The sequence below is a fragment of the Bubalus kerabau genome, chromosome 14 (assembly GCF_029407905.1).
Source record: "Bubalus kerabau isolate K-KA32 ecotype Philippines breed swamp buffalo chromosome 14, PCC_UOA_SB_1v2, whole genome shotgun sequence".
Lineage (NCBI taxonomy): Eukaryota > Metazoa > Chordata > Mammalia > Artiodactyla > Bovidae > Bubalus > Bubalus kerabau.
The window spans coordinates 23,810,236-23,833,358 of record NC_073637.1 but is presented as its reverse complement, the minus strand read 5'-3'; positions in this window follow the sequence as shown (position 1 = coordinate 23,833,358).

Sequence of the window (23,123 nt, the reverse complement as noted above, 5' to 3'; positions counted from 1 at the left end):
GGAAAGATTTCTGAGCTCTGACCTTGACAGCTTCACTGGTGAAGGAGACAAAAGAAGCTGTTGGCGGGGCAAAGAAGCCACCTTGGTTCTCTTTCTGGTGGGGGCTTGCTCTGCAGTTTCTCTGTCCTCAAAAGCCAATGGCAAACAAGCCTCACAGATACTGAGAATAAAATCTAGTGGATGTAAGTGATGGGGGGAGGGGCAACACAGGGATTAGGAGGAGGAAGGTACAAACTACTAGGTGTAAGGTAGGCTGCGAGGGTGTGTTGTGTAATACAGGGAGAAGCATGGGCATCAAACATGAGACAAAACCCAGAAAATGTAAAGAATCATGCACACTCAATGTTGTGGTCTAGACGCCAGGCACTAAGAACATTTGAAGAAGGAAGAGATCAACGACAGATGTTAAAAAGAAATTGTGACCAGCTGAGACTGGATAACTGGGTACAATCTGGGAAATAGCTAGGGAGGAAGAAAGGTACAACCTGTGAAACACATCACCTAAGAGAAAGCAGTGTAAGTGAACACTGTGTATTTATGTATGGATAGAATATAGTTGGACCAGAAAGATGGGCATGTATTGGGAATTTAGAAATTAGATTGGGCAACGGTGAGACAAAAAAAGGAGCTCATGAAACACACAGTGGTTTTGTATGATGTTAATTGTATTTGGGAGAAATACTCTAAGGTTATAAAGCTAAGGAATGACTTGGTTAAAGAGATGTTTTTCAAAGAGTAGGCTGACAGTAGCAAGGAGGTTGGACCTGCAGGGGATTAGCCTAGAGTTAGGAAAGTCAGCTTTTAGACAATGGATGATTTAGAACTGAGGCTGGAGGGCTTAGAATGAAACAATGGCCGTGGTGATTGATGGGCAGGAAGGGACACTAAGGTAGATTAGGGTGGATGAGCTAACCAATTATATGGGTATAGTGGGAATCCTGGGATGAAGATGATTAAGTTTGTGAGTGTTTCTGATGAAGGTTAGGTGGTATTTTTACTATCAGAAGGCAGCTTGTTTGAGAAACTCTTCATCTGGGAACATTAATTCCAAGGGGCTGTTTCCCCTCCATGCTTAGTGATTTAAGTTGTAGAAGCAAAAAATTTAGTACTTATTTTTTGAGAAGATATTCCAAGGGATAAGTTAAAATAAATGACCATTCTTCTCTAAAAGCGTATTTAAAGCTTGTATTATAATAGATGTGTATATATATATGTGTATACAGAGACCATTAGTGAGGAGAGGGAATAATATAGAGGGAAATACAGAAATAAAATTTTGTAACAAGTTTAAGGGAAGTTTTCAGTGTTTATGTTAGGAGGGAAAGTGAAAAGATAATGAATTATCACTGCACAGAGTATTATATCTAAATTATGCCTAATCGTGAGCCTATTTTTCTTACTAATAGATAATGTACATTCATTGTAGGAACTTTAGAAAATAATCATGTGTTCTATTTAATAAGGGATCATTTACTGTTGTTGTTCAGTTGCTCAGTCATGTCCCACTCCTTGAGGCCCCAAGAACTGCAGCATATCAAGCTTCCCTGTTCTTCACCATCTCCCTGAGTTTGCTCAAACTCATGTCCATTAAATCAGTGATGCCATCCAACTGTTTCATACTCTGTCACCCGCTTCTCCTCCTGCCCTCAATCTTTCCTAGCATCAGCGTCTTTTCCAATGAGTTGACTCTTCACATCAGGTGGTCAAAGGATTGGAGCTTCAGCTTCAGCAACAGTCCTTCCAAAGGATATTCGGGGTTGATTTCCTTTAGGATTGACTGGTTTGGTCTTCTTGCTGTCCAGGGGACCCTCAAGAGTCTTCTCCAGCACCATAGTTCAAAAACATCAATTCTTTGGTGCTCAACCTTCTTTATGGTCCAATTCTCACATCTGTACATGACTGCATGTAAGGTTAATTAGCTATTTTAGGGTCTATGAAAAGCAAAGGAAAAACGAGCTCATGAAATAAAACCTGGGAAATCCAAACCAATAATAATCAGTTGATGAGCAATACAAATTTAGCTAAATTTTACTTTTACTGTACATCAAAATACTATGAACACAACTATACCCTTAATAATCAGAGATTAACATTTATCCCTAATCTTAATTTTTATTTACTTCATTATAATGAGATTAAATAAAATCTTCTTTAAACTTATCTTTCCCAGTTTAAGCCACTCCTGGTTAAGCAAATGTCATATATTTCTTTTCATTTACGGGAACAGATCTTTTACAGTTACACACTGAAGTAGAAGCAGAAACCCTGTGTTGGTTTCTGCAATTCTGTGCTGTTCGGTGACCTTCTCTTCCTAACTCTTAGTGGATTGTCATTTTCCTAAACTCTTCTTAAAAATACTGCGGCCTTATATCCCCAAAACTCTTCTAAAAGCAAAGAATGCGTCTGATAAAAACAAACCACTGTTTTTTTAAACATTAGCTTGGGCGTTCTGTCTTCTACAATAAGACAAGAAACAGAAATAAGAAAACAAAAACTGGCAAGGAAGAAAACTGATCATTTTGTAGTGAAAAGTGTAGTTCACTTTTCATGACTCAAACATTAAAGCAATCAATTGAAAATAAAAAAACAAGATGTGAATAAAGTGATTCAGTTCAGTTCAGTTGCTCAGTCGTGTCTGACTCTTTGCAACCCCATGAATCGCAGCACGCCAGGCCTCCCTGTCCATCACCAACTCCTGAAGTTCACCCAAACTCATGTGCATCGAGTAGGTGATGCCATCCAGCCATCTCATCCTCTGTTGTTCCCTCCTCCTCCTGCCCCCAATCCCTCCGAGCATCAGGGTCTCTTCCAATGAGTCAACTCTTTGCATGAGGTGGCCAAAGTATTGGAGTTTCAGCCTCAGCAACAGTCCTTCCAGTGAACACGCAGGACTGGTCTCCTTTAGGATGTACTGGTTGGATCTCCTTGCAGTCCAAGGGACTCTCAAGAGTCTTCTCCAACACCACAGTTCAAAAGCATCAATTCTTTGGCGCTCAGCTTTCTTCACAGTCCAACTCTCACATCCATACATGACCACTGGGAAAACCACAGCCTTGGCTAGATGGACCTTTGTTGGCAAAATAATGTCTCTGCTTTTTAATATGCTATCTAGGTTGGTCATAACTTTCCTTCCAAGGAGTAAGTGTCTTTTAATTTCATGGCTGCAATCATCATCTGCAGTGATTTTGGAGCCCCAAAAAATAAAGTCTGACACGGTTTCCACTGTTTCCCCATCTATTTCCCATGAAGTGATGGGACCAGATGCCATGATCTTAGTTTTCTGAATGTTGAGTTTTAAGCCAACTTTTTCACTCTCCTCTTTCACTTTCATCAAGAGGCTTTTCAGTTCCTCTTCACTTTCTGCCATAAGGATGGTGTCATCTGCATATCTGAGGTGATTGATATTTCTCCCGGCAGTCTTGATTCCAGCTTGTGCTTCCTCCAGCCCAGTGTTTTGCATGATGTACTCTGCATAGAAGTTAAATAAGCAGGGTGACAATATACAGCCTTGACGTACTCCTTTTCCTATTTGGAACCAGTCTGTTGTTCCATGTCCACTTCTAACTGTTGCTTCCTGACCTGCATATAGGTTTCTCAAGAGGCAGGTAAGGTGGTCTGGTATTCCCAACTCTTTCAGAATTTTCCACAGTTTATTGTGATCCACGCAGTCAAAGCCTTAACATATAAAAATCAAATGCATTACTGTATGTCAAGAATGACATTAGAAAATGTAACAAAAATTTAGAACATTCAATTCAATGTATCTACAGTATATAAAGTACTTGACATAATTGTAACTGCCTCCAGGATCCCTCAGATGCTGCTGTGGGCGGGGCCTTCATTGCAGAGACCCCACAGGGACCAGAGAAAGCAGAGGCAGAGAAGGAAAAACAAAGTGATAAAACTCTTTGGGGAAGCAGTTTTACAATTTAGATTGAGAATCATTAAATATTCATGCCCATCTATTATACTAATTTTACACCCAGGAATTTGCCTTGAGGTAGTCATCCAAAATGCAGGAAATGTTATATACAGAAAACTTTCTAGTTCCCCAAGAGTAAAGAAATTGTTAAAATTCTAATAGTAGGGGAATAATGAAGCAAATATAGTTCACTCATGTGATGGAACATACTCTGATTATTAAACATGATGCTTATAAAGGTTCTTATGTAAAGTGAAAAAGTATTCTATGTTTTTGTTACAGTTTTATTAAAAGTACATAAAATATTACTGGGAAAGTATTGGAGAGAAAAAAACTTTAGATTGGTAACTGATTATTCCATCACACTAACACAATAAACAATTTTCTCCTAATTTTCAAAATGTCTACAATTACTTTTATCTTAAAAAATAAAGACATACATATTTTTTATTTTGTTAGTTCTTTGGGTGTACACATGACATTTAAATATATCTGTTCATTCTGTTTTACGCGAGTAATAGAATAAAACAATCACAGAAAATATAACGTGTGAGGAGTAAGTCCCCTCTTCATTACAGCCTTCTCTTGCCCTTGGCTGTCCCACTTTTTGCCTCCGAAGTTAACAGATTGATGCATATCATTCCAAACACTTCTGTGAACCTTTTGAAATTATTTCCAATGCATTTAAAAATAAACTGCATTATATTATGCTGTATGAACTTTTTCACTTGCAGTATTGCGATGGTTTCCGGATAGCCCCGGAGAAGGGAATGGCAACCCATTCCAGTATTCTTGCCTGGAGAATCTCATGGACAGAGGAGTCTGGTGTGCTACAATCCATGGGTTCTCAGAGTCAGACATGACTGAGAGACTAACACTTCACTTTCTCTCTCAGGACCAGTGGTTTGATCTCATTCCTCTAACTGCTAGACTTTGGGAGAAGCCACTTCCACTAAATCTTGATTAATGAACTGCTGGCAAAGCAATTAAGTTCTCCTTACCACTAGAGATTATGGCTAAATGTGTTGATTTCCCCCTGAGTTTCTTTCTACCAGTTTTGCTGTCATCTATTGTTTCCAGACTCTCTTGTCTTTCCGATGGAACGTGTTATTTATTATGTAAAAAAAAACCTCTTTTAGCTGCATTTCGCTGCTCTGTTTGCTGTGCCAGCCTTTCCTGTGTTCCATGCCTCCCTCTTCATGCACTATTGCTCCTCCTCCACCTCCTGCTTCCTTCTCCTGTCTATTCTTGATTTTGCATGTTCTAAAATTTTCAAATACTAGTTGAATTGTGTGGACATTTCTATTTTAAAAATGATATTTTTCTTCCAACTTGTACTCATTTATTGGAGCGGGTTGGCATTTCCTTCCCCAAGGGATCCTCCCAACCCAGAGATCAAACCCGTATCTCCTGCGTCTCCTGCATTGGCAGCCAGGTTCTTTACCCCTGAGCCACCTGGGAAGCCCAAGTAAAAAGTAAAGCATTCAAAAATCATCCAGCAGCAGAGTACTGAGTGCATGTACCAGAAAGACATCCCACTCACTTTAGTGCCTCAGTCAGTTCAGTCTCTCAGTCATGCCTGACTCTTCGTGACCCCATGGACTGCAGCATGCCAGGTGCATCATCAGGTCCTAATTCAGCCTTTAGCCAGAATAGGGAGTTGACCATATTATAGTATAATGCAGGGTGTTTAGAAACCCCGTCTAGTGACCTTCCTTTCCAACTAGCTTGAAAAGATTCCTATTAGAATTATAGGTGAGGTCGAAATGGTCACATCAAAGTAGACATTCATCACCTAGAAAAAAGGAGTATAATAGAGGTTGGGGAGGAGAAGGCAGGACAAGGTTCTTTCCTCTAACTCTTAGCATCCAGCTCTGGTTAGTCTGACTGATTGTAGGCTTGTCTTCTTTGCCACTTAGCAAGGCATCAAGGAGCTATGGAAATGAATGTGGGACGGACAGATCTCATTAGCCACTCAATGGGAGTGTTCACCTAGAACAAGCCTGGGTAGCTGGAGAGAACCAAGGTTATATGTCAGATACACTCACCACGCGCTAGGGGCACTCTGTGAATCCTACTGCGGTAGAAAGGTGGTCATCACCATATTTAGCTTTGTCTATTTTCACCTTTCCTCTCATTGTTCCTGCTACCTAGTCCATGCATAATACTCTTCAGCAAAATATCAAGGTACTTTGCAAATTGCTGCTCTGCTTTGTTCTTAACTGCCATGTGATGATAATTAAATAAAAGCTTAGGAAGAAAAACGACATTTATTTTTCTCAGAAAAGAGAACACAAATGATGGAGGGACTGGATAGATGAACTACCTGCTCGAAAATGCTGTGATTATTTTCTGGATGGAAATAATCACTTTTTTTTTTTTTTTTTTTTGTTCACCACAAGTCCTTCTTTTCCTTCACGCTCAGTCACTCAGTCATGTCCGGCTCTTTGTGACTCCATGGACTGTAGCCCACAAGGCTCTTCTGTCCATGGGATTCTCCAGGCAAGAATACTGGAGTGGGTTGCCATTCCCTTCTCTAGGGGATCTTCACAACCCAGGGATGGAATCAGGGTCTCCTGCATTGGCAGGCAGATACTTAACCATCTGAGCCATCAAGGAAGCCCCGTTTTCCTTCACGTCCTCCTTATTATCACAGAAACAGTTCCTTGCATCAAGATATCTATTTTAGATACATATGATTCCAGACATGCCCTGGTACATGAGAAACTTGCTATTTGGGACTACATAAAGAAAACAAGAATCGGGAAAAGGAACAAGAAAACAAAAGCCAGGACTTTGAGGGCAGCAATCCAGTCTTGTCCAACAAACTCATGGGCAGTGCTGGTCCTTGTGGAAGGAATCCTGACCCAGCCCTAGCAACTACTGAGTTCCTACTCTGTGCCAGGCATTTAGACATTTTGCCTACAAGATCTTATTGTAATTCTTGCAAACTAAATGAACTAAGTATTATTAGGAGCCTTATTATCCAAATGGCAACCCACTCCGGTATCTTTGCCTGGAAAGTCCCATGGACAGAGGAGGCCAGTGGACTACTCTCCATGGGGCCGCAAAGAGTAGGACACGACTGAGCAACTGAGCATGCACACATCCCAATTACTCAGGTGAAAATACTGAAACTCCAGGAGGGAAAGTGACCTGCCATGAACCACTCTCCTTGTAAGTAATGCAGTTTTGAGGCAAACCCAGATCTGTCTGCCTCCAAAACCTCAGCTGACATCTCAGTGAACAAGTATTTTCGGTTTTTCTCTGGAGCTTTAAAAATTAGTGCTTTAAAACTTTTTACTTTAATTTTTTCTGAGCTATTTCCATGTGGCTTTTCTACTACTCCATCTTCAAGCATCTAGGTATTTTTAACTCAACGTGAGTGCTTGGTAAAACATGGCAAATACTGTCTGCTTGATTTAATCAGTTTTAAAGCTGGAGAGAGCAGACGACTCGCATTAACTCTGCTCTCCTTTCTATCTTCTGACTTCAGTGGACTTTCCACGTTTTGGGAGTTTGAAACTTCCCCATTTGCTGCTGTGGTAGACACTTGTTTGTTGTCTTCCCAGCAGTGTTTCTTGTTTCTCTTTCCTCCAGACAGCCTCAACATTCTAGTCCAACTGCAATTCCAAGATTTGACTGAAACTATCTTAAGCCTGCCGGCTATTCAATCCCCCCAGCACAGGATTGCCTCAGAGATGGGCACATGGACCAATCAGAATCATGATAATAGGATGTGAGATTGACCTTAGGACAGGGGATCATCTCATTTTCCGGAGCAGTTTTTGGTTGAATCTCTCTTGTTCTGGATGGTGTGCTGTGAACATGTGAGACTCTAAGCTACTACAGCTGTTCACAACCAGCTGGAGTGTGCCTGGAGCTGCCTGGGGACAGATCTGATGTGGGAAGATAAGGCAGAGAGACGGGGAAGCCCAGGGCCACTGGTGACATCATCTCACTGCTGAATGAAGTCCATCTTGAAGCAGTATATTTGCTTCAGACTTTTAACCCAGATTTGGTCCCTGGGTCTGGAAGATCCCCCAGAGAAGGGAATGGCAACCCTCTTCAGTATTATCGCCTGGAGAATCCCTTGGACAGAGGAACCTGGTAGCCTACAGTCCATGGGGCTGCAAAGAGTAGGATACGACCGAGCGACTAACACATATTATGCAAACCAAGAAATCCTCTGTATTATTTTACTAGTATGAACTGGGGCCTCTGTTCTGTGCATATAATGGATAAAACCGTCTTCTAGATTCCTCTAGAAACACAGTCGTCATCAAACACACTTTTGTTACTACAGTTACTCATCTTAAAGGAGTTCAGAGTTGCTGTTAGTGCACGGATGATCAGCTGTGTCTGACTCTGTGAGATCCTACGGACTGTAGCCCATCGGGTTCCTCTGTTCATGGCATTCTCCAGTCAAGAATATTGGAGTGGGTTGCCATTTCCTCCTCCAGGGGATCTTCTTGACCCAGGGATTGAACTTGAGTCTCCTGTGTCTCCTGCATTGGCGGGCAGATTCTTTACGACTTGAGCCATCAGGGAAGACCATCAGGGAAGCTGTTAGTAAGAAGGGCAATTAACCAGCATTGTATTTCTGGTTAATTGAAATGGATGACTGTCTTAAAGGATTAGTGGAAAACCAGTTTTTATTTCAAATTTTGCTATGGAAAAAATTCCCTCTTTAAATTTGGCATGGACCTGGAATGATTGAAACGCTTCAGGTGCTGGTTGGTTAACTGAGGTTTATTATTGCTCAATAATTTCAAATCTTTTATTGTTAAGAGGCTCCAGAGACCACAAAAATCAATACCTTTCTTTTGTCTAGATTTTCTTCTCTCATCTAGCAGCTGTATTTACTGATACTGTTGTGAATTGTTTAACCTTTTGAAACCATTCTCTGTAATTCTAGGGTGATATTTGCACATGTCCTTGGCTTTTTCAAAAATAAACTAGACAAAGCTTATTCTAGAATGTTCGAATAAATGAGAAAAAGCAAGGAGCTTAGGGCAGACCAGCATTTTTACTCATTTGGGGGCTGTTTAAAGTTACAGTTTATACTGCAAACAGACTTCAAACCATTTGCTTATAAACACTGTAACCAAAAAGTGAGTTTAACATTGCTTTTATATCTTATTTACTGCCGTATTAGGAATATTCTTCTAAAAAATCCATTTTACTGGCTTTGAACTAGACTAGAGACATTAAAGTCCATTGGGGAAAATAAATTCCATTAAAAGCAGCCAAGGAAACATCATGGAACACAGTGTAGCATAGAAATAATTCAAAGATTTGTAGGCAATTAAGATCATTATGACTTACTTCAAAGATTCAGTAAGTTTCCCTAAGAAGAAAGAGGTTTAAAACCTTTATTGGGGACCCTGGACAGGCCAACTAGGGGGTTTATCATGTTTCCTAGTCTTTGGGGGAGAAGGAGAAAGAATATATTACTTACACGATTATGAAGTACTGACATCAAAATTCAAACGTTGTTGTTCAGTCACTAAGACCTGCCTGACTTTTTCCGGCACCATTAACTGCAGCATGCCAGGCTTCCTTGTTCTTCATCATCTCCTGGAGTTTGCTCAGACTCATGTCCGTTGAGTTGATGATACCATCCAACCATCTCATCCTCTGTCACCCTCTTCTACTCCTGCCCTCAATTTTTCCCAGTATCAGGGTCTTTTCCAATGAGTCAGCTGTCCGCATCAGGTGGCCAAAGTATTGGAGCTTCAGCTTCAGCATCAGTCCTTTCAATGAATATTCGGGGTTGATTTCCTTTAGGATTGACTGGTTGGATCTCCTTGCAGTCCAAGGGACTCTCAAGAGTCTTATCTAAACCACAATTTGAAAGCATCCATTCTTTGATGCTCAGCCTTCCTTATGGTGGAACTCTCACAACCGTGCATGACTACTGGAATAGCCATAGCTTTGACTATACAGACACATATAAACAAATTCAAGCATCCCAACTGAAAATATTACCTTGAACAATTTGCTTCGTTTTTCACTGAGGGGTTTTTTTTCTTCAGAAAGTAATTGGAAATCATGTGGCTTTGCCAGAGAAAAGGAAAAGAAGACACACAACCTCTGCAAAGTCAGCACCACCTCTGAGCACACAGCACAGAGAACACAGCTCTGGCACCAGCAGGGAGAGCCGAGCCGGCAGCTGGCCTTGGAGGAATTAATTTACGAAAGCCTCTTCTGCTGCTGTGGTCCAGATGGAGTCCTCTGGCTGCCTTCCACCAGGAAGAGGAGAAGGGTACTCCTGAGCATGTGTTTGTTGGTTAACTGTGGAAAAAGGCAAGACTCTCCTGAAGTCTTTCTTTACTGGTAGTTGCATATCTAGTCTCATAAAGAGAAGACAGTGCTATTTAGAGGATCCATGAACTTGGCAGTGAGGGACATGAAGTTGATGCAGCCACGGGAGGGAAGATATGACCCAGAGGCCCCAGCTCTGTCACTGGCGGTGCAGCCGGGGGCTGGTTATTTAAGTCCGCTATAGCGACCACATTGATAAAAGCCAGACAGTGTGAGCTAGCTTGGCCCCTTCATCAGAAACTGGGGTGAGAGTGTGGCAGCGGGGAGATCCATATGTGATGACTGCACGAGAAGAAGACTGCTCTTCATGGACCTCCAAGCCCAGTACACAGAGGACATTGAGAGCTCAGTGCTGGAGGTGGGGACCCTCTTGTTTAGGGCCCCACATTTTATAGATCGGAAAACTGAGGTTTGTAACTTGCTCCCTGTCACATGGCCAGGAGGTGTCAGAAACAGGATTGGCATTGTGATGGTTGGCTTGCAGGTCCTAAGCTCTTAATCAGTTGAGATTATTCCTGGTGGTCACAATATCCAGGCTTTTGACTGTATGAGGGCAGGAAGTTTCTACTTTACTTCCTGTAAGGTACACTGTGATGCACTGTAGGATTCCTAAGTAGGTAATTAAACATCTCTAACCAAAAATAAAGATTAAGTTGACACAAGGAAGAAAAAGAAAGAAAGCAGAAGAAAGTCCGGTCAGAGCCACAGTGGGAACAGGACCACATGCTTTGATGAGTACACATGGGGCGCCATGTCCTAAACCTCCTCCATTCATGGACCTGGAGGAAGATGGACAGAGCAACAGCTGTGAGCTCTGGGGGCTCCTGTGGATGGGCTGGGTGAGCTGTACACCACATTGCGGATTCATGAGAGCCCTTCAAGGGCAGGTTAAGTGGTTCCTAATCAAGAAAAAAAATAGTTGTGCACATTGTAAGTCCTAGCTTTTAAAAAAAGAAGCTATTGATAAAAGATGAAATATAGCTTGCTGTGCAGGAGACATAGGAGATGTGAGTTTGATCCCTAGGTTGGGAAGATCCTCTGGAGAAGGAAATGGCAACCCACTCCAGTATTCTTGCCTAGAGAATACCATGGACAGAGGAACGGTCGAAAAGAGGTAGACACAACTTAGCTACTGAGTGTGCACACACATGGAATGAAGATTGACAATCTTGTTCAGGTGACGTTAGGATAGTCTCCACAGGGCACTAAGTTCTGGGTGATTCAGGGGCTGTCTGGACCACCTACCACTCAGAGAGTTTCAACCCCTACTCCCTATCCTAGTTCCAGAAGGGGCAGTTGCCATCAATTCCTGTATCTTTTAAGGGTTCTGATACACAAGTTGGATTAGTTCTGGAGACCCTGCATTTAGTTCTGTGGGTCATCTAAGCCAGTTGCTGTGTGTCTGTTTCTATTGGTTTTTACTGTGCTTTTGCCATCTTCGTTGTACAGTCCTGATTTGTGTGTGAATGTAATTTAAAGGACCTTCAGGAGGGAGTAAAGTTGTATGCATATGTTCAATTAATTATCTTAGCACAGAAATGGCAGTCTTTATGGAACTATTCATTTTATTTATTCCCTGTATAAAATCTTAGAATTTAGAACAGGAAAAAATTGCTAACCTTATATACTCTTAAACCCTCATTTTATAGATGAGAACATTGTCTCTGACAAGGATAGCTTGTTCAGAATCACATGGGTGGTTTGTGTTAGGGCTCAGACTTTTAAAAATGTGGATCATTTTTATAGTCTTTATTGAAGTTTTTATAATATCGCCTCTGTTCCACATTTGGGTTTTTTGGCCACAAAGCATGATGGATCTCAGCCCCCCAACCAGGGATCAAACCCACACCTCCTACCCCCAAGGCAAATTCACAACCACAGGTTCACCAGGGAAGTCCCTTGGACTCAGACTTAAAGAAGAAATCAAGATACTGAAATGTTAGATACTCCTCAATGTCCAAAGCTGCTCATATAGCAAGATCTAGTAATTACTATAAATTTCCTGCACGTTGTATTTAAAAGGTGAGGCACAGATCATGAGTTATAAAGACCCAGCCTTGGTCCCGTAGGAAACTGATGTTTGTGAGGTCACAGTACTGTGAGCACAGCATAGGACCCCTCTCAAATCAAGCAAACATTGACTGTAATCCAGGAACAAATCATTAGTTTGGATTTTGAAAACATGGGACTTCCCAGGTGACTCAGTGGTAAAGAATCTGAGGGCAGTGCAGGAGATACAGGAGACTTGGGTTCAGTCTCTGGGTCAAGAAGATGCCGTGAAGAAGGAAATGGCAACCCACTCCAGTATTCTTGCCTGGAAAATCCCATGGACAGAGAAACCTGGTGGGGTATAGTCTATGGGGTCACAGAGTCAGACAAGACTGAGCACACAGTTCAATTCAGTCGCTCAGTTGTGTCTGACTCTGCAACCCATGGACTGCAGCATGCCAGACTTCCCTGTCCATCACTAACTCCTAGAGCTTACTCAAACTCCTGTCCATCAAGTCACTGATGCGATCTAACCATCTCATTCTCTGTCATCCTCTTCTCTCCTGTCCTCAATCTTTCCCAGTATCAGGGTCTTTTCCAATGAGTCAGCTCTCCACATTAGGTGGCCAAAGTATTGGAGTTTCAGCTTCAGCATCAGTCCTTCCAATGAACATTCAGGACTGATTTCCTTTAGGATTGACTGGTTGGATCTCCCTGTAGTCCAAGGGACTCTCAAGAGTCTTCTCCAACACCACAGTTCAAAAGTATCAATTCTTTGGCACTCATCTTTCTTTATAGTCCAGCTACCATATCCATACATGACTACTGGAAAAACTATACCTTTGATTAGACCTTTGTTGGCAAAGTAATGTCTCTGCTTTTTAATATGCTGTCTAGGTTGGTAATAACTTCTCTTCCAAGGAGTAAGTGTCTTTTAATTTCATGGCTGCAGTCACCATCTGCAGTGATTTTGGAGCCCCCCAAAATAAAGTCTGTCACTGTTTCCACTGTTTCCCCATCTATTTGCCATGAAGTGATGGGACCAGATGCCATGATCTTAGTTTCCTGAATGTTGGGTTTTAACCCTACTATTTCACTCTCCTCTTTCACTTTCATCAAGAGGCTCTTTAGTTCTTCATTTTCTGCCATAAGGGTGGTTGTCATCTGCATATCTGAGGTTATTGATATTTCTCCCGGCAATCTTGATTCCAGCTTGTGCTTTATCCAGCCAGGCAGTTCACATGATGTACTCTGCATAAGTTAAATAATCAGGGTGACAATATACAGTCTTGATGTACTCCTTTCCTGATTTGCATTCCAGGATGTCTGGTTCTAGGTGAGTGATCACACCATCGTGGTTATCTGGGTCATGAAGATCTTTTTTGTATAGTTCTTCTGTGTATTCTTACCACCTCTTCTTAATATCTTCTGCTTCTGTTAGATCCGTACTATTTCTGTCCTTTTGTGCCATCTTTGCATGAAATGGTCCCTTGGTATCTCTAATTTTCTTGAGGAGGTCTGTAGTCTTTTCCATTCTATTGTTTTGCTCTATTTCTTTGCATTGATCACTGAGGAAGGCTTTCTTATCTCTCCTCACTATTCTTTGGAACTCTGCATTCAAATGGATATATCTTTCCTTTTCTCCTTTGCCTTTAGCATCTCTTCTTTTCACAGCTATATGTAAGGCCTCCTCAGACAACCATTTTGCCTTTTTCCATTTCATTTTCTTGGGGGTGGTCTTCATTACTGCCTCCTGTATAATATCATAAACCTCCATCCATAGTTCTTCAGGCACTCTATCAGATCTAATATCTTGAATCTTTTTGTCACTTCCACTGTATAATCATAAGGGATTTGATTTAGGTCATGAAACTCCAGTACTTTGGCCACCTCGTGTGAAGAGTTGACTCATTGGAAAAGACTCTGATGCTGGGAGGGGTTGGGGGCAGGAGGAGAAGGGGACGACAGAGGATGAGATGGCTGGATGGCATCACTGACTCAATGGACCTGAGTCTGAGTGAACTCTGGGAGTTTGTGATGGACAGGGAGGCCTGGTGTGCTGTGATTCATGGGGTCGCAAAGAGTCAGACACGACTGAGCGACTGAACTGGACTGAACTGAATGGTCTAGTGGTTTCTCCTACTTTCTTTAAGTCTGAATTTGGCAATATGGAGTTCATGATCTGAGTCATAGTCAGCTCCCAGTCTTGTTTTTACTGACTGTATAGAGCTTCTCTCCATCTTCGGCTGCAAAGAATATAATCAATCTGATTTTGGTATTGACCATCTGGTGATGTCCATGTGTAGGGTCTTCTCTTGTGTTGTTGGAAGAGAGTGTTTGCTATGACCAGTGCATTCTCTAGGCAAAACTCTGTTAGTCTTTGCCCTGCTTCATTTTGAACTCCAAGGCCAAATTTGCCTGTTACTGTATCTCTTGACTTGCTACTTTTGCATTCCAGTCCCCTATAATGAAAAGAACATCTTTTTTGGGGTATTAGTTATAGAAGATCTTGTAGGTCTTCATAGAACCATTCAACTTCAGCTTCTTCCGTATTACTGGTTGGGGCATAGACTTGGATTACTGTGATATTGAATGGTTTGCCTTGGAAACAAACAAAAATCATTCTGTTGTTTTGAGATTGCATCCAAGTACTGCATTTTGGACTCTTGTTGACTGAGCACATACTCAACTCAAACGAAAACATGGACATAAGCCGGTATCTAAATCAATGAGCAGGAAAGGATCAGTGAGCAGGGAAAACAGGATCTGTATTCTTTAAATGCTGGCCAACATCGTGGTGCGTGCATGTAACACCCCCGTCTGTTCTCTCCTGTTGTTCCTCAGAGTTCTGTGGCCCCTTCCCTGCCCTCCAGGGCCTCCTGTCATGTGTTTTCCAAGGCGCCCCCGACTCTAAGGCGCTGTTCCCTGACCAGCTGCATCCTCTCCTCACCCTCCTGCTTTTCTCCTTCCATCGTGAGTTATGGGACTTGGTCTAACCATACCCTGCCTCTCGTCTGCAGTGATTCCTGCATCAGAATTCCTCAATGACTTTAAACAAACCACGATTGATGATGCAGAACTCATACCAAGGTGGTGGCTTTCTCAGGTAGAATTTCCCCTCTACCGTGGAGACGGGCGTCTGGATCAGGGCCCACAGAAGGGGAACTACAAAGGCACACCATTTAGATGACCGTCTTTCCTCCGAAAGAAGACACCATCTGAAAATCTGAGGTGCAAGGGGAAAAAAAGCACAATTTTGTGGCTGTAAAAACCCATGCGACACAGTTTTAATCTTTGTGTATTGGTGAAAGGTGTTTATTTCACAGCTGTACACCTGATGATCTAAAATAAGCTTGGGCCTTCACTTGTTTTCTTTTGAATTAAGAATCTAAAAATGTAAGTGGGAAATAACTTATAATCGGTCTATCTTCCAAAGGGAAAAACCACTTAAATTGTCATAACTGACAAATATATGTATGCCTATATTTATAACCTCCCAATGAATGGATAACAGATCAGCTATTTAACTGTCTTTTATGGTGACTGCTTTGCATTTTATAGCTATTTATTTTTTGGCTGTGCTGCACACCTTGCGGGATCTTAGTTCCCCAACCAGGGATAGAATCTGGACTCGCCCTACCCCTCACCCCACAGTGGAAACTTGGAGTCCTAACCACTGGACTGCCAGGGGAGGCCCACCATATTGTTCTGAATTAACTTAATGGGACATCATCCTAAGAAAGCATTCCACAATTTACAAAGTGGAACTTAAAAATGTCCTGTGTTGATAGGGTTTAATGCATGAGTTATGATTATTATGATTTTTTGCTTATTAGTCTTGTTTTGATGTGGGAGGGTGACTGAGAGTCTTATTCAGATTTTGTTTTTTTAATTTTTAGAATATTAGCTTTCAATTATTATTGAATTGTTATGAAAATAATTTATCATAAACATCAAAATAAGTGAAAAGAGGCTCTAGAAGTCATTTGAAAAATAAGCCCATTTCCCGGTCTGCCCCAAGCAATTATTCTTACTGGCCCACTGGGCCATGTTCTCACATGTTTTCACTTCTCACAGCCTGAGCCCCACCCTCAGGTGAACTGTTAAACAACACACATGTGTCTCCGAGCTTGCGAAGTGGTGGCTCAGGTGACAGTCCGGAGACCTCTCACTCCCTGCAGAAGCACTCAGATGTGGCTTTCAGGGGGCGTGACTGGAAAGGAAAAAGACGCGATTTCCTACACATCTGCTTACCTTCCATGAAGCCCAGTGTTTGTGCCAAGATTTTTGAGAATTGTTGATGTCGAGTTGCAATGTCCAGATGATCCTGGGTTGGGTTCCTGCTCTGGGCAGTGGCCTCGTTACCCCACATCAGGGTGATGCCTCGAACATATTCCTTCATCAGCTTCACAGTTAGTTACAATGCTCTTCACTGTTATTTTCTTCCCAGTCTCGCAATCTTGACTATTGAAACCCAGAAGGTGGGCAGGCAAGATACTAGAAGACCAGGGAGAAGCAAGCTTCCTCCCACCACAAGCAAATTGCAGTAAATGATAGAAGATTGAACAGTGACCCTTTAGCTTACTGTGTCTCCTGATGCAGATAAATGATTTAATTTCAAGAAGATGAATTGTGAAACGCAGAAATACATTTGAATACATGAAATATGTTATGGATTGATTATTTAAATGAAAATCTTTTTGATACCAGCCATGCTTTTATTGCATGATTCATACATTGAAGGTCTTTATGTTTTGTCAGATTTGGATGTTGTCTACTGAAATAGGAAGAGTTTGTTGTTTAACTTTGCTTCTTAAACTGGCTTCAAAAACTCCAGTTCCCAAGGGCAAAAACATGTGCCAGTTTCTCTTTGGTGTTTTAATTTTCTAGTTATAAGCCAGAGCTGCCAGATGTTTTTCTCCTGTGAATATAAATGGTATAGGCTTAACTAGATTTCCATTCTCTTTTACGTAATTGGATGATTGCAGTCTTGACAACCGGGGTGGGGGGGAATACGAAGTCTTGTTTAATGTTAATGTCAGTTTCCTTGCCCATGACCTCCTATTCCTCCTGCCTTTTCTCCTTCTTCTTCTTGAATATGGACAATGTTATAGGTGTTCGTACTTTTTATCTTATGATACTTCTTATTTCTGAAGGTCAGTATCCCCAATTTCATTTCTGATTTGTTTATTTGCCATCTTCTCTCTTTTTCCCTTTATCACTATGGCTAATGGTTTGCCAATTTTGTTGATTTTTTTTCAAACACCCAACTTTAGGTTTCACTGATTCTTTATGTTCTATTCTTTATTTCATTGATCTTTAATCTTATCATTCTCCTTTTCTTCTGTTAGCTTTGTGTTTAGTTTGATCTATTTTTCTTAGTTTCTTGAGATGTAATGTTAGGTTACAGGACTGAAATATTTCTTTCTTGTTTAATATAGGCATTGCAACTAGAAATTCTCCCCTCAAAAATGCATCTGATAAATTTTATTGTGTTTTCATTTTCATTAGTCTCTAAGTATTTTTAATTTTTTTGGTGATGTCTTCTTTGACCCATTGACTGTTCAATAGTGTGCATTTAACATCCACATATTTACGCATATTCCTGTTTTCCTTCTGCTATTGACTTATAGATTTATTTCATTTGGTTAGAAAAATGCTTTAAATGCTTTTAATCTTTTAAATGTATTAACGCTTGTTTTGTGACCTCACATATCCTGGAGAAGGTTCCCTGCGCACTTGAGAAGAATGTGTGTTCTGTCATTGCTGAGTGGATGGCATGTTCTGTGTATTTGTTAGATCTACTTGGTTTATGGTGTTGCTCAAGTTCTCTATTTTCTTATTGATCTTCTGTTCAGATGGTATATCCATTACCGAAAGTGACGTTTTGATGTCTCCAAACACAACTGTAGAACTGTTTATTTCTCCCTTCAATTCTATCAACACTTGCTTCATATTGGGACTCTGGTGAGTAAAAGAATATGAATATCAATATCAATATGAATATGGATATAATAGGATGTGAGAGGAAGTACACTCTCCTGAGCAAAATGTGAAGTCTTATAACCTTTGTTTGAAGGGCATCAATACTTATTAATAAACATGTACCTGTTCCATCAAGTTGGTATATCATTGTTGTTTATAGTAGCAAAAATTGGAAAGAAACAATCCCATAAGTAGGAGATAGTTTGTATAAAATCAATATCTTTGATTCATGGTCTCTGAAAATAATAAATTCAAAGTGTATCATCTGTCTTGGACATGTAGAAGATACAGTTGATGTGAGCAATGCAATCACATAAAAATATGAATAAACAGTCTTTTCATTTTTACAAGAGATAGAACACAGCCTTTATGTATCTGATATGTATGTCTGAATATAATTATATAAACAAAGAGAACACTTTATAATATATTTTCTGGGCTGCACTGCACAGCAGGTGGGATCTTATTAAATAGTCCTCTGACCAGGGATTGAACCCATGCTCCTTGTATTGGAAGTGTGGAGTCTTAATCACTGGATTCCCAGGGATTGAAAGAGAACATTTTGAAAATGTGTGTTCTGGGTTAATAGGAGTTATAGGGGAATGACTACGATGCAGTGGAGAAGGAAAGAAATGGCGGGGGGTGGGAAAGGGGGAAACCAGCCAAAGTGATAAGACCCCGTTTATGCATGGATATAGATTATTCCTTCCCACTCTCCTTGCTTCATCCAGCTCCAGGCCTCTTTACCATTTTCCCAGCACACCAGCTATGCTCTGACCCCAGGCCATTTGCACTTGCCATTCGCATTGTTTGGAATGCTCTTCATCTAGAACTCTGCACATCTATCCTCATGCACTTCACATCTCTGCTTCACTGCCCTCTCATGGAGGCCTTCCTCCGCTATCCTCCATAAAACAGCAGCCCACCCTCACCCAGAACTCAGTTTGCTTGAACTTACCACCGCCTGCTGTGCTTATGCAGTTTAGTCACTGTCTCTTTTCATAAGAACATCAGTTCTGTGAGGTAGGAACTTTATTTTATGATTTTCTATACTTCTGGGAGTGAAAATAGTGATTGGTCCATTTTAGTCACTTACTATACATTTGCTCAGTTAGTGTCTAAACATATGTATGAGTGAGTGACCTACGCATATATGTATCTATAATAGAACATATAGGTGTCTGTCTACAAATAAATGAGAGCCCTCCTGTTAGTGCTTAACCTGGAAAGTCAGCTTCTGATTCTCTCAAGGGGGAGGAAGTTTCCTCCCATGGGCTGGAACATGTTTTGACGCTGATTGCACTTGGGGTTTAGGTCTGGAGCCCCCTTTTCTGCTCTGACTCACCCCGTGACACTGCAGGTGATCCTCTCCATTGTGGCCTTTATCTGCAGGTGATTGATGAACTTCGTTGTAAATCGTTGCCAAAATCATTTGTGAAAGTGCTTTGTCTTAGGGAGGTGACTTTCCTCCAGATTTCAAGCCATCTGGCTCATCAGTGCTGCTCACTGGGTCCTGAAATCTCTGGGTGCACAGTTTGGCATCTGCCATGTGTACTCTGTGAACCAAGCACTGGAAGCTTGTCTGTTAGAAATTAGCAGATCTCTTCTCTGCCTCGAGCCTATGTTTAAAGGGCAATCGGTGGAAAAGATCTTCCTTCCCAAGACTCACGGCCTCCAAGTAGGTCCTGGCTTTTTGGTTTGAGCCCCTGTGCCTCTGTCTGCGTGCTTCTGTGCACACGTGGGTGTTTCCCACAGTTCTTCTAGATGTTTTTGACCTAGATTTGTCTGCTTCTGTCATTGATATTAACAGCTTGGAAATGAACAGCCACAGTGAGGTCTGTGGTCCTTTAAAACACAGCTGTTTGGATTAGACAGGAAGTGAGACTCTGTAATCAATCATCTCATGACTCATCAGATTGGAAATTTGTGTTTAAAACATGCTGTGATCAGTGTCTCCATTCCTGCCCTGCAAATAGGTTCATCAGTACCATTTTTCCAGATTCATATACGTGCGTTAATATACGATATTTGTTCTTCTCTTTATGACTTACTTCACTCTGTATAACAGGTGCTAGTTTCATCCACCTTACTAGAACTGACTCAAATGAGTTCCTTTTAATGGCTAAGTAATATTCCATTGTGTATATGTGCCACATCTTCTTTATCCATCCATCTGCATAACATTGTAAAGCAATTATCCTTCAGCTAAAAATGCATGCTATGATGAACAGAACTGTAGGAAGTACTGGGGACACAGACTGGATCGTGAAGGAGAAATGTCAGCACCATGATGGGAACACTGTCCTCTTCATGGAGATGAAAGACTCCTTCCTACAGAGAGGGACTGCTCAACACATTTTGAAAAAATTGAGATATAATTGACAAGTAACAGGAAGTTTGAACCTTTTGACTACGTTCATCCAGTTTGCCCACCTCCCACCTCTGGCAGCCACCACCCTGTTCTCTGTATCTATAAATCTGGTTTTTTCAGGTTCCACATATAAGTGAGATTGTAAAGTATTTGTCTTCCTCTGCCAGACTTATCTCACTTATCTCAAGGTCTATCCCTGTTGTCTTAAACGGCCAGATTTCCTTCTTTTTTACAGCTAAATAATATCCCAGTGTGTATCAGTTCAGTTGCTCAGTCGTGTCCGACTCTTTGCAGCCCCATGAATCGCAGCATGCCAGGACTCCCTGTCCATCACCAACTCCCGGAGTTCACTCAGACTCACATCCATCAAGTCGGTGATGCCATCCAGTCATCTCATTCTCTGTCATCCCCTTCTCCTCCTGCCCTCAATCCCTCCCAGCATCAGAGTCTTTTCCAATGAGTCAACTCTTCGCATGAGGTGGCCAAAGTACTGGAGTTTCAGCTTCAGCATCATTCCTTCCAAAGAAATCCCAGGGCTGATCTCCTTCAGAATGGACTGGTTGGATCTCCTTGCAGTCCAAGGGACTCTCAAGAGTCTTCTCCAACACCACAGTTCAAAAGCATCAATTCTTCGGCGCTCAGCCTTCTTCACAGTCCAACTCTCACATCCATACATGACCACAGGAAAAACCATAGCCTTGACTAGATAGATCTTTGTTGACAAAGTAATGTCTCTGCTTTTCAATATGCTATCTAGGTTGGTCATAACTTTTCTTCCAAGGAGTAAGCGTCTTTTAATTTCATGGCTGCAGTCACCATCTGCAGTGATTTTGGAGCCCCCCCAAAAATAAAGTCTGACACTGTTTCCACTGTTTCCCCATCTATTTCCCATGAAGTGATGGGACCAGATGCCATGATCTTCATTTTCTGAATGTTGAGTTTGAAGCCAACTTTTTCACTCTCCTCTTTCACCTTCATCAAGAGGCTTTTTAGTTCCTCTTCACTTTCTGCCATAAGGGTGGTGTCATCTGCAGATCACATATTTTTATCCATTCATACACTGTAGGACACTGAGGTTGTCTCCATGTCTTGGTGACTGTGAATCATACCGCAATGAACATGGATGGAGGTGTAGATATCTTTTGAAGGCAGTGATTTGGTTTCCTTCAGATAAGTGCCTAGAAGGGGAATCATTGGGTTCTATGGTCTCTATTTTTAGTTTTTTTGAGGAACCTCCGTACTGTTTTCCATGGTGCCTGACCAATTTACATTCCCACCAACAGGGTAGGAGGGGTCCCTCTTCTCCACATCCTCGTCAGCACTGGATATCTCTTTTCTTTTGAGTCATGGCTGTTCAGACAGGTGGGAGGTGATGTCTCATTGTCAACACATCTTTAAACCTTGAGAGCCTGCAGCTTTGGTGGCGTCCATGGCTGAAGGGCAAAGGCTTTGGGGTCCTCCTCAGAGCAAAGAGAGTCATACTTCAAGAGCAACTTTTAGGAATAAAGAGCTACATTTTAAATCTTTATTGAATGTGTTACAATATTGCTTCTGTGGTTTGTGTTCTGGCTTTTTGTCCATGGGGCATGTGGGATCTTAGCCCCCCACCAGGGGTTGAACCGGCACCCTCTGCATTGGAAGGCAAAGTCTTAACCACTGGAATGCCAGGAAAATCCCAAATATTTTTTAAAAGACTTGAGCTCTCAGAGTCCTGAATTGCAGTTTTAAAGCATACATTTTAATTTCAAGACACCTCATATCTATTTTATTGTTAAAGCTTCATACTGAAAAATGCTGGTGGTCAGTCCATATGCATAGATACCAATTCAACTTCGGGATCTTTGCTTCATCAACAATAGAGAGCAAAAAGGATTCATTTCATTAAATCTTTAGGAAGGAAAAGGAGTGATGACCCAGTCAACAGTACTGATTTCTGTTTCAGTTATTTCTGTCAACAGCATTTATTTGTAATGGGTCAATGCACTAATTGATGTACCTGTCAGGCCAAAGGTAATAATTATTTAAAAGTATTAGTCTGCAAAATCCAGTTCCAAAATTTCCTAGAAATTCTAGAGTTCATCTCAATAACTCTATTTCTTTCCAGCCAGTAAAGTGATGGGTCATCTGCAGCTGAAATGCTGTCTCAATGTCCATTACAGAAAGCTCTTGCCTTTATTTTCAAGTGTAAAATTGTATCCTGTGTTGACCGTGAAATTGAAATGCCCTCCTTCTGAAGGCCAAGCATGATAATTGAAAGGAATGATTGCAGGTACTAACAGGGCTCTTTTCTAAAGGGAAGATGATTAAACATTTTAAAATGTATGCAACTGAATTAAATGGAAGATGGAAAGTAAGATACACCAAGGTTGCCTAGAGTGGCCGTTGCTGCCTGGCCGACTAGCATTGCTCATAGGAGATATGGTGTTCTCAGCTGATATCAAGGACTTTGAACCCCAGGTCAATTAGTTTCAAGATTTTCAGTGGTCCCAAGTTGTAATTTGACCCAGGTCAGCTGTCTGGAAAGTGCAT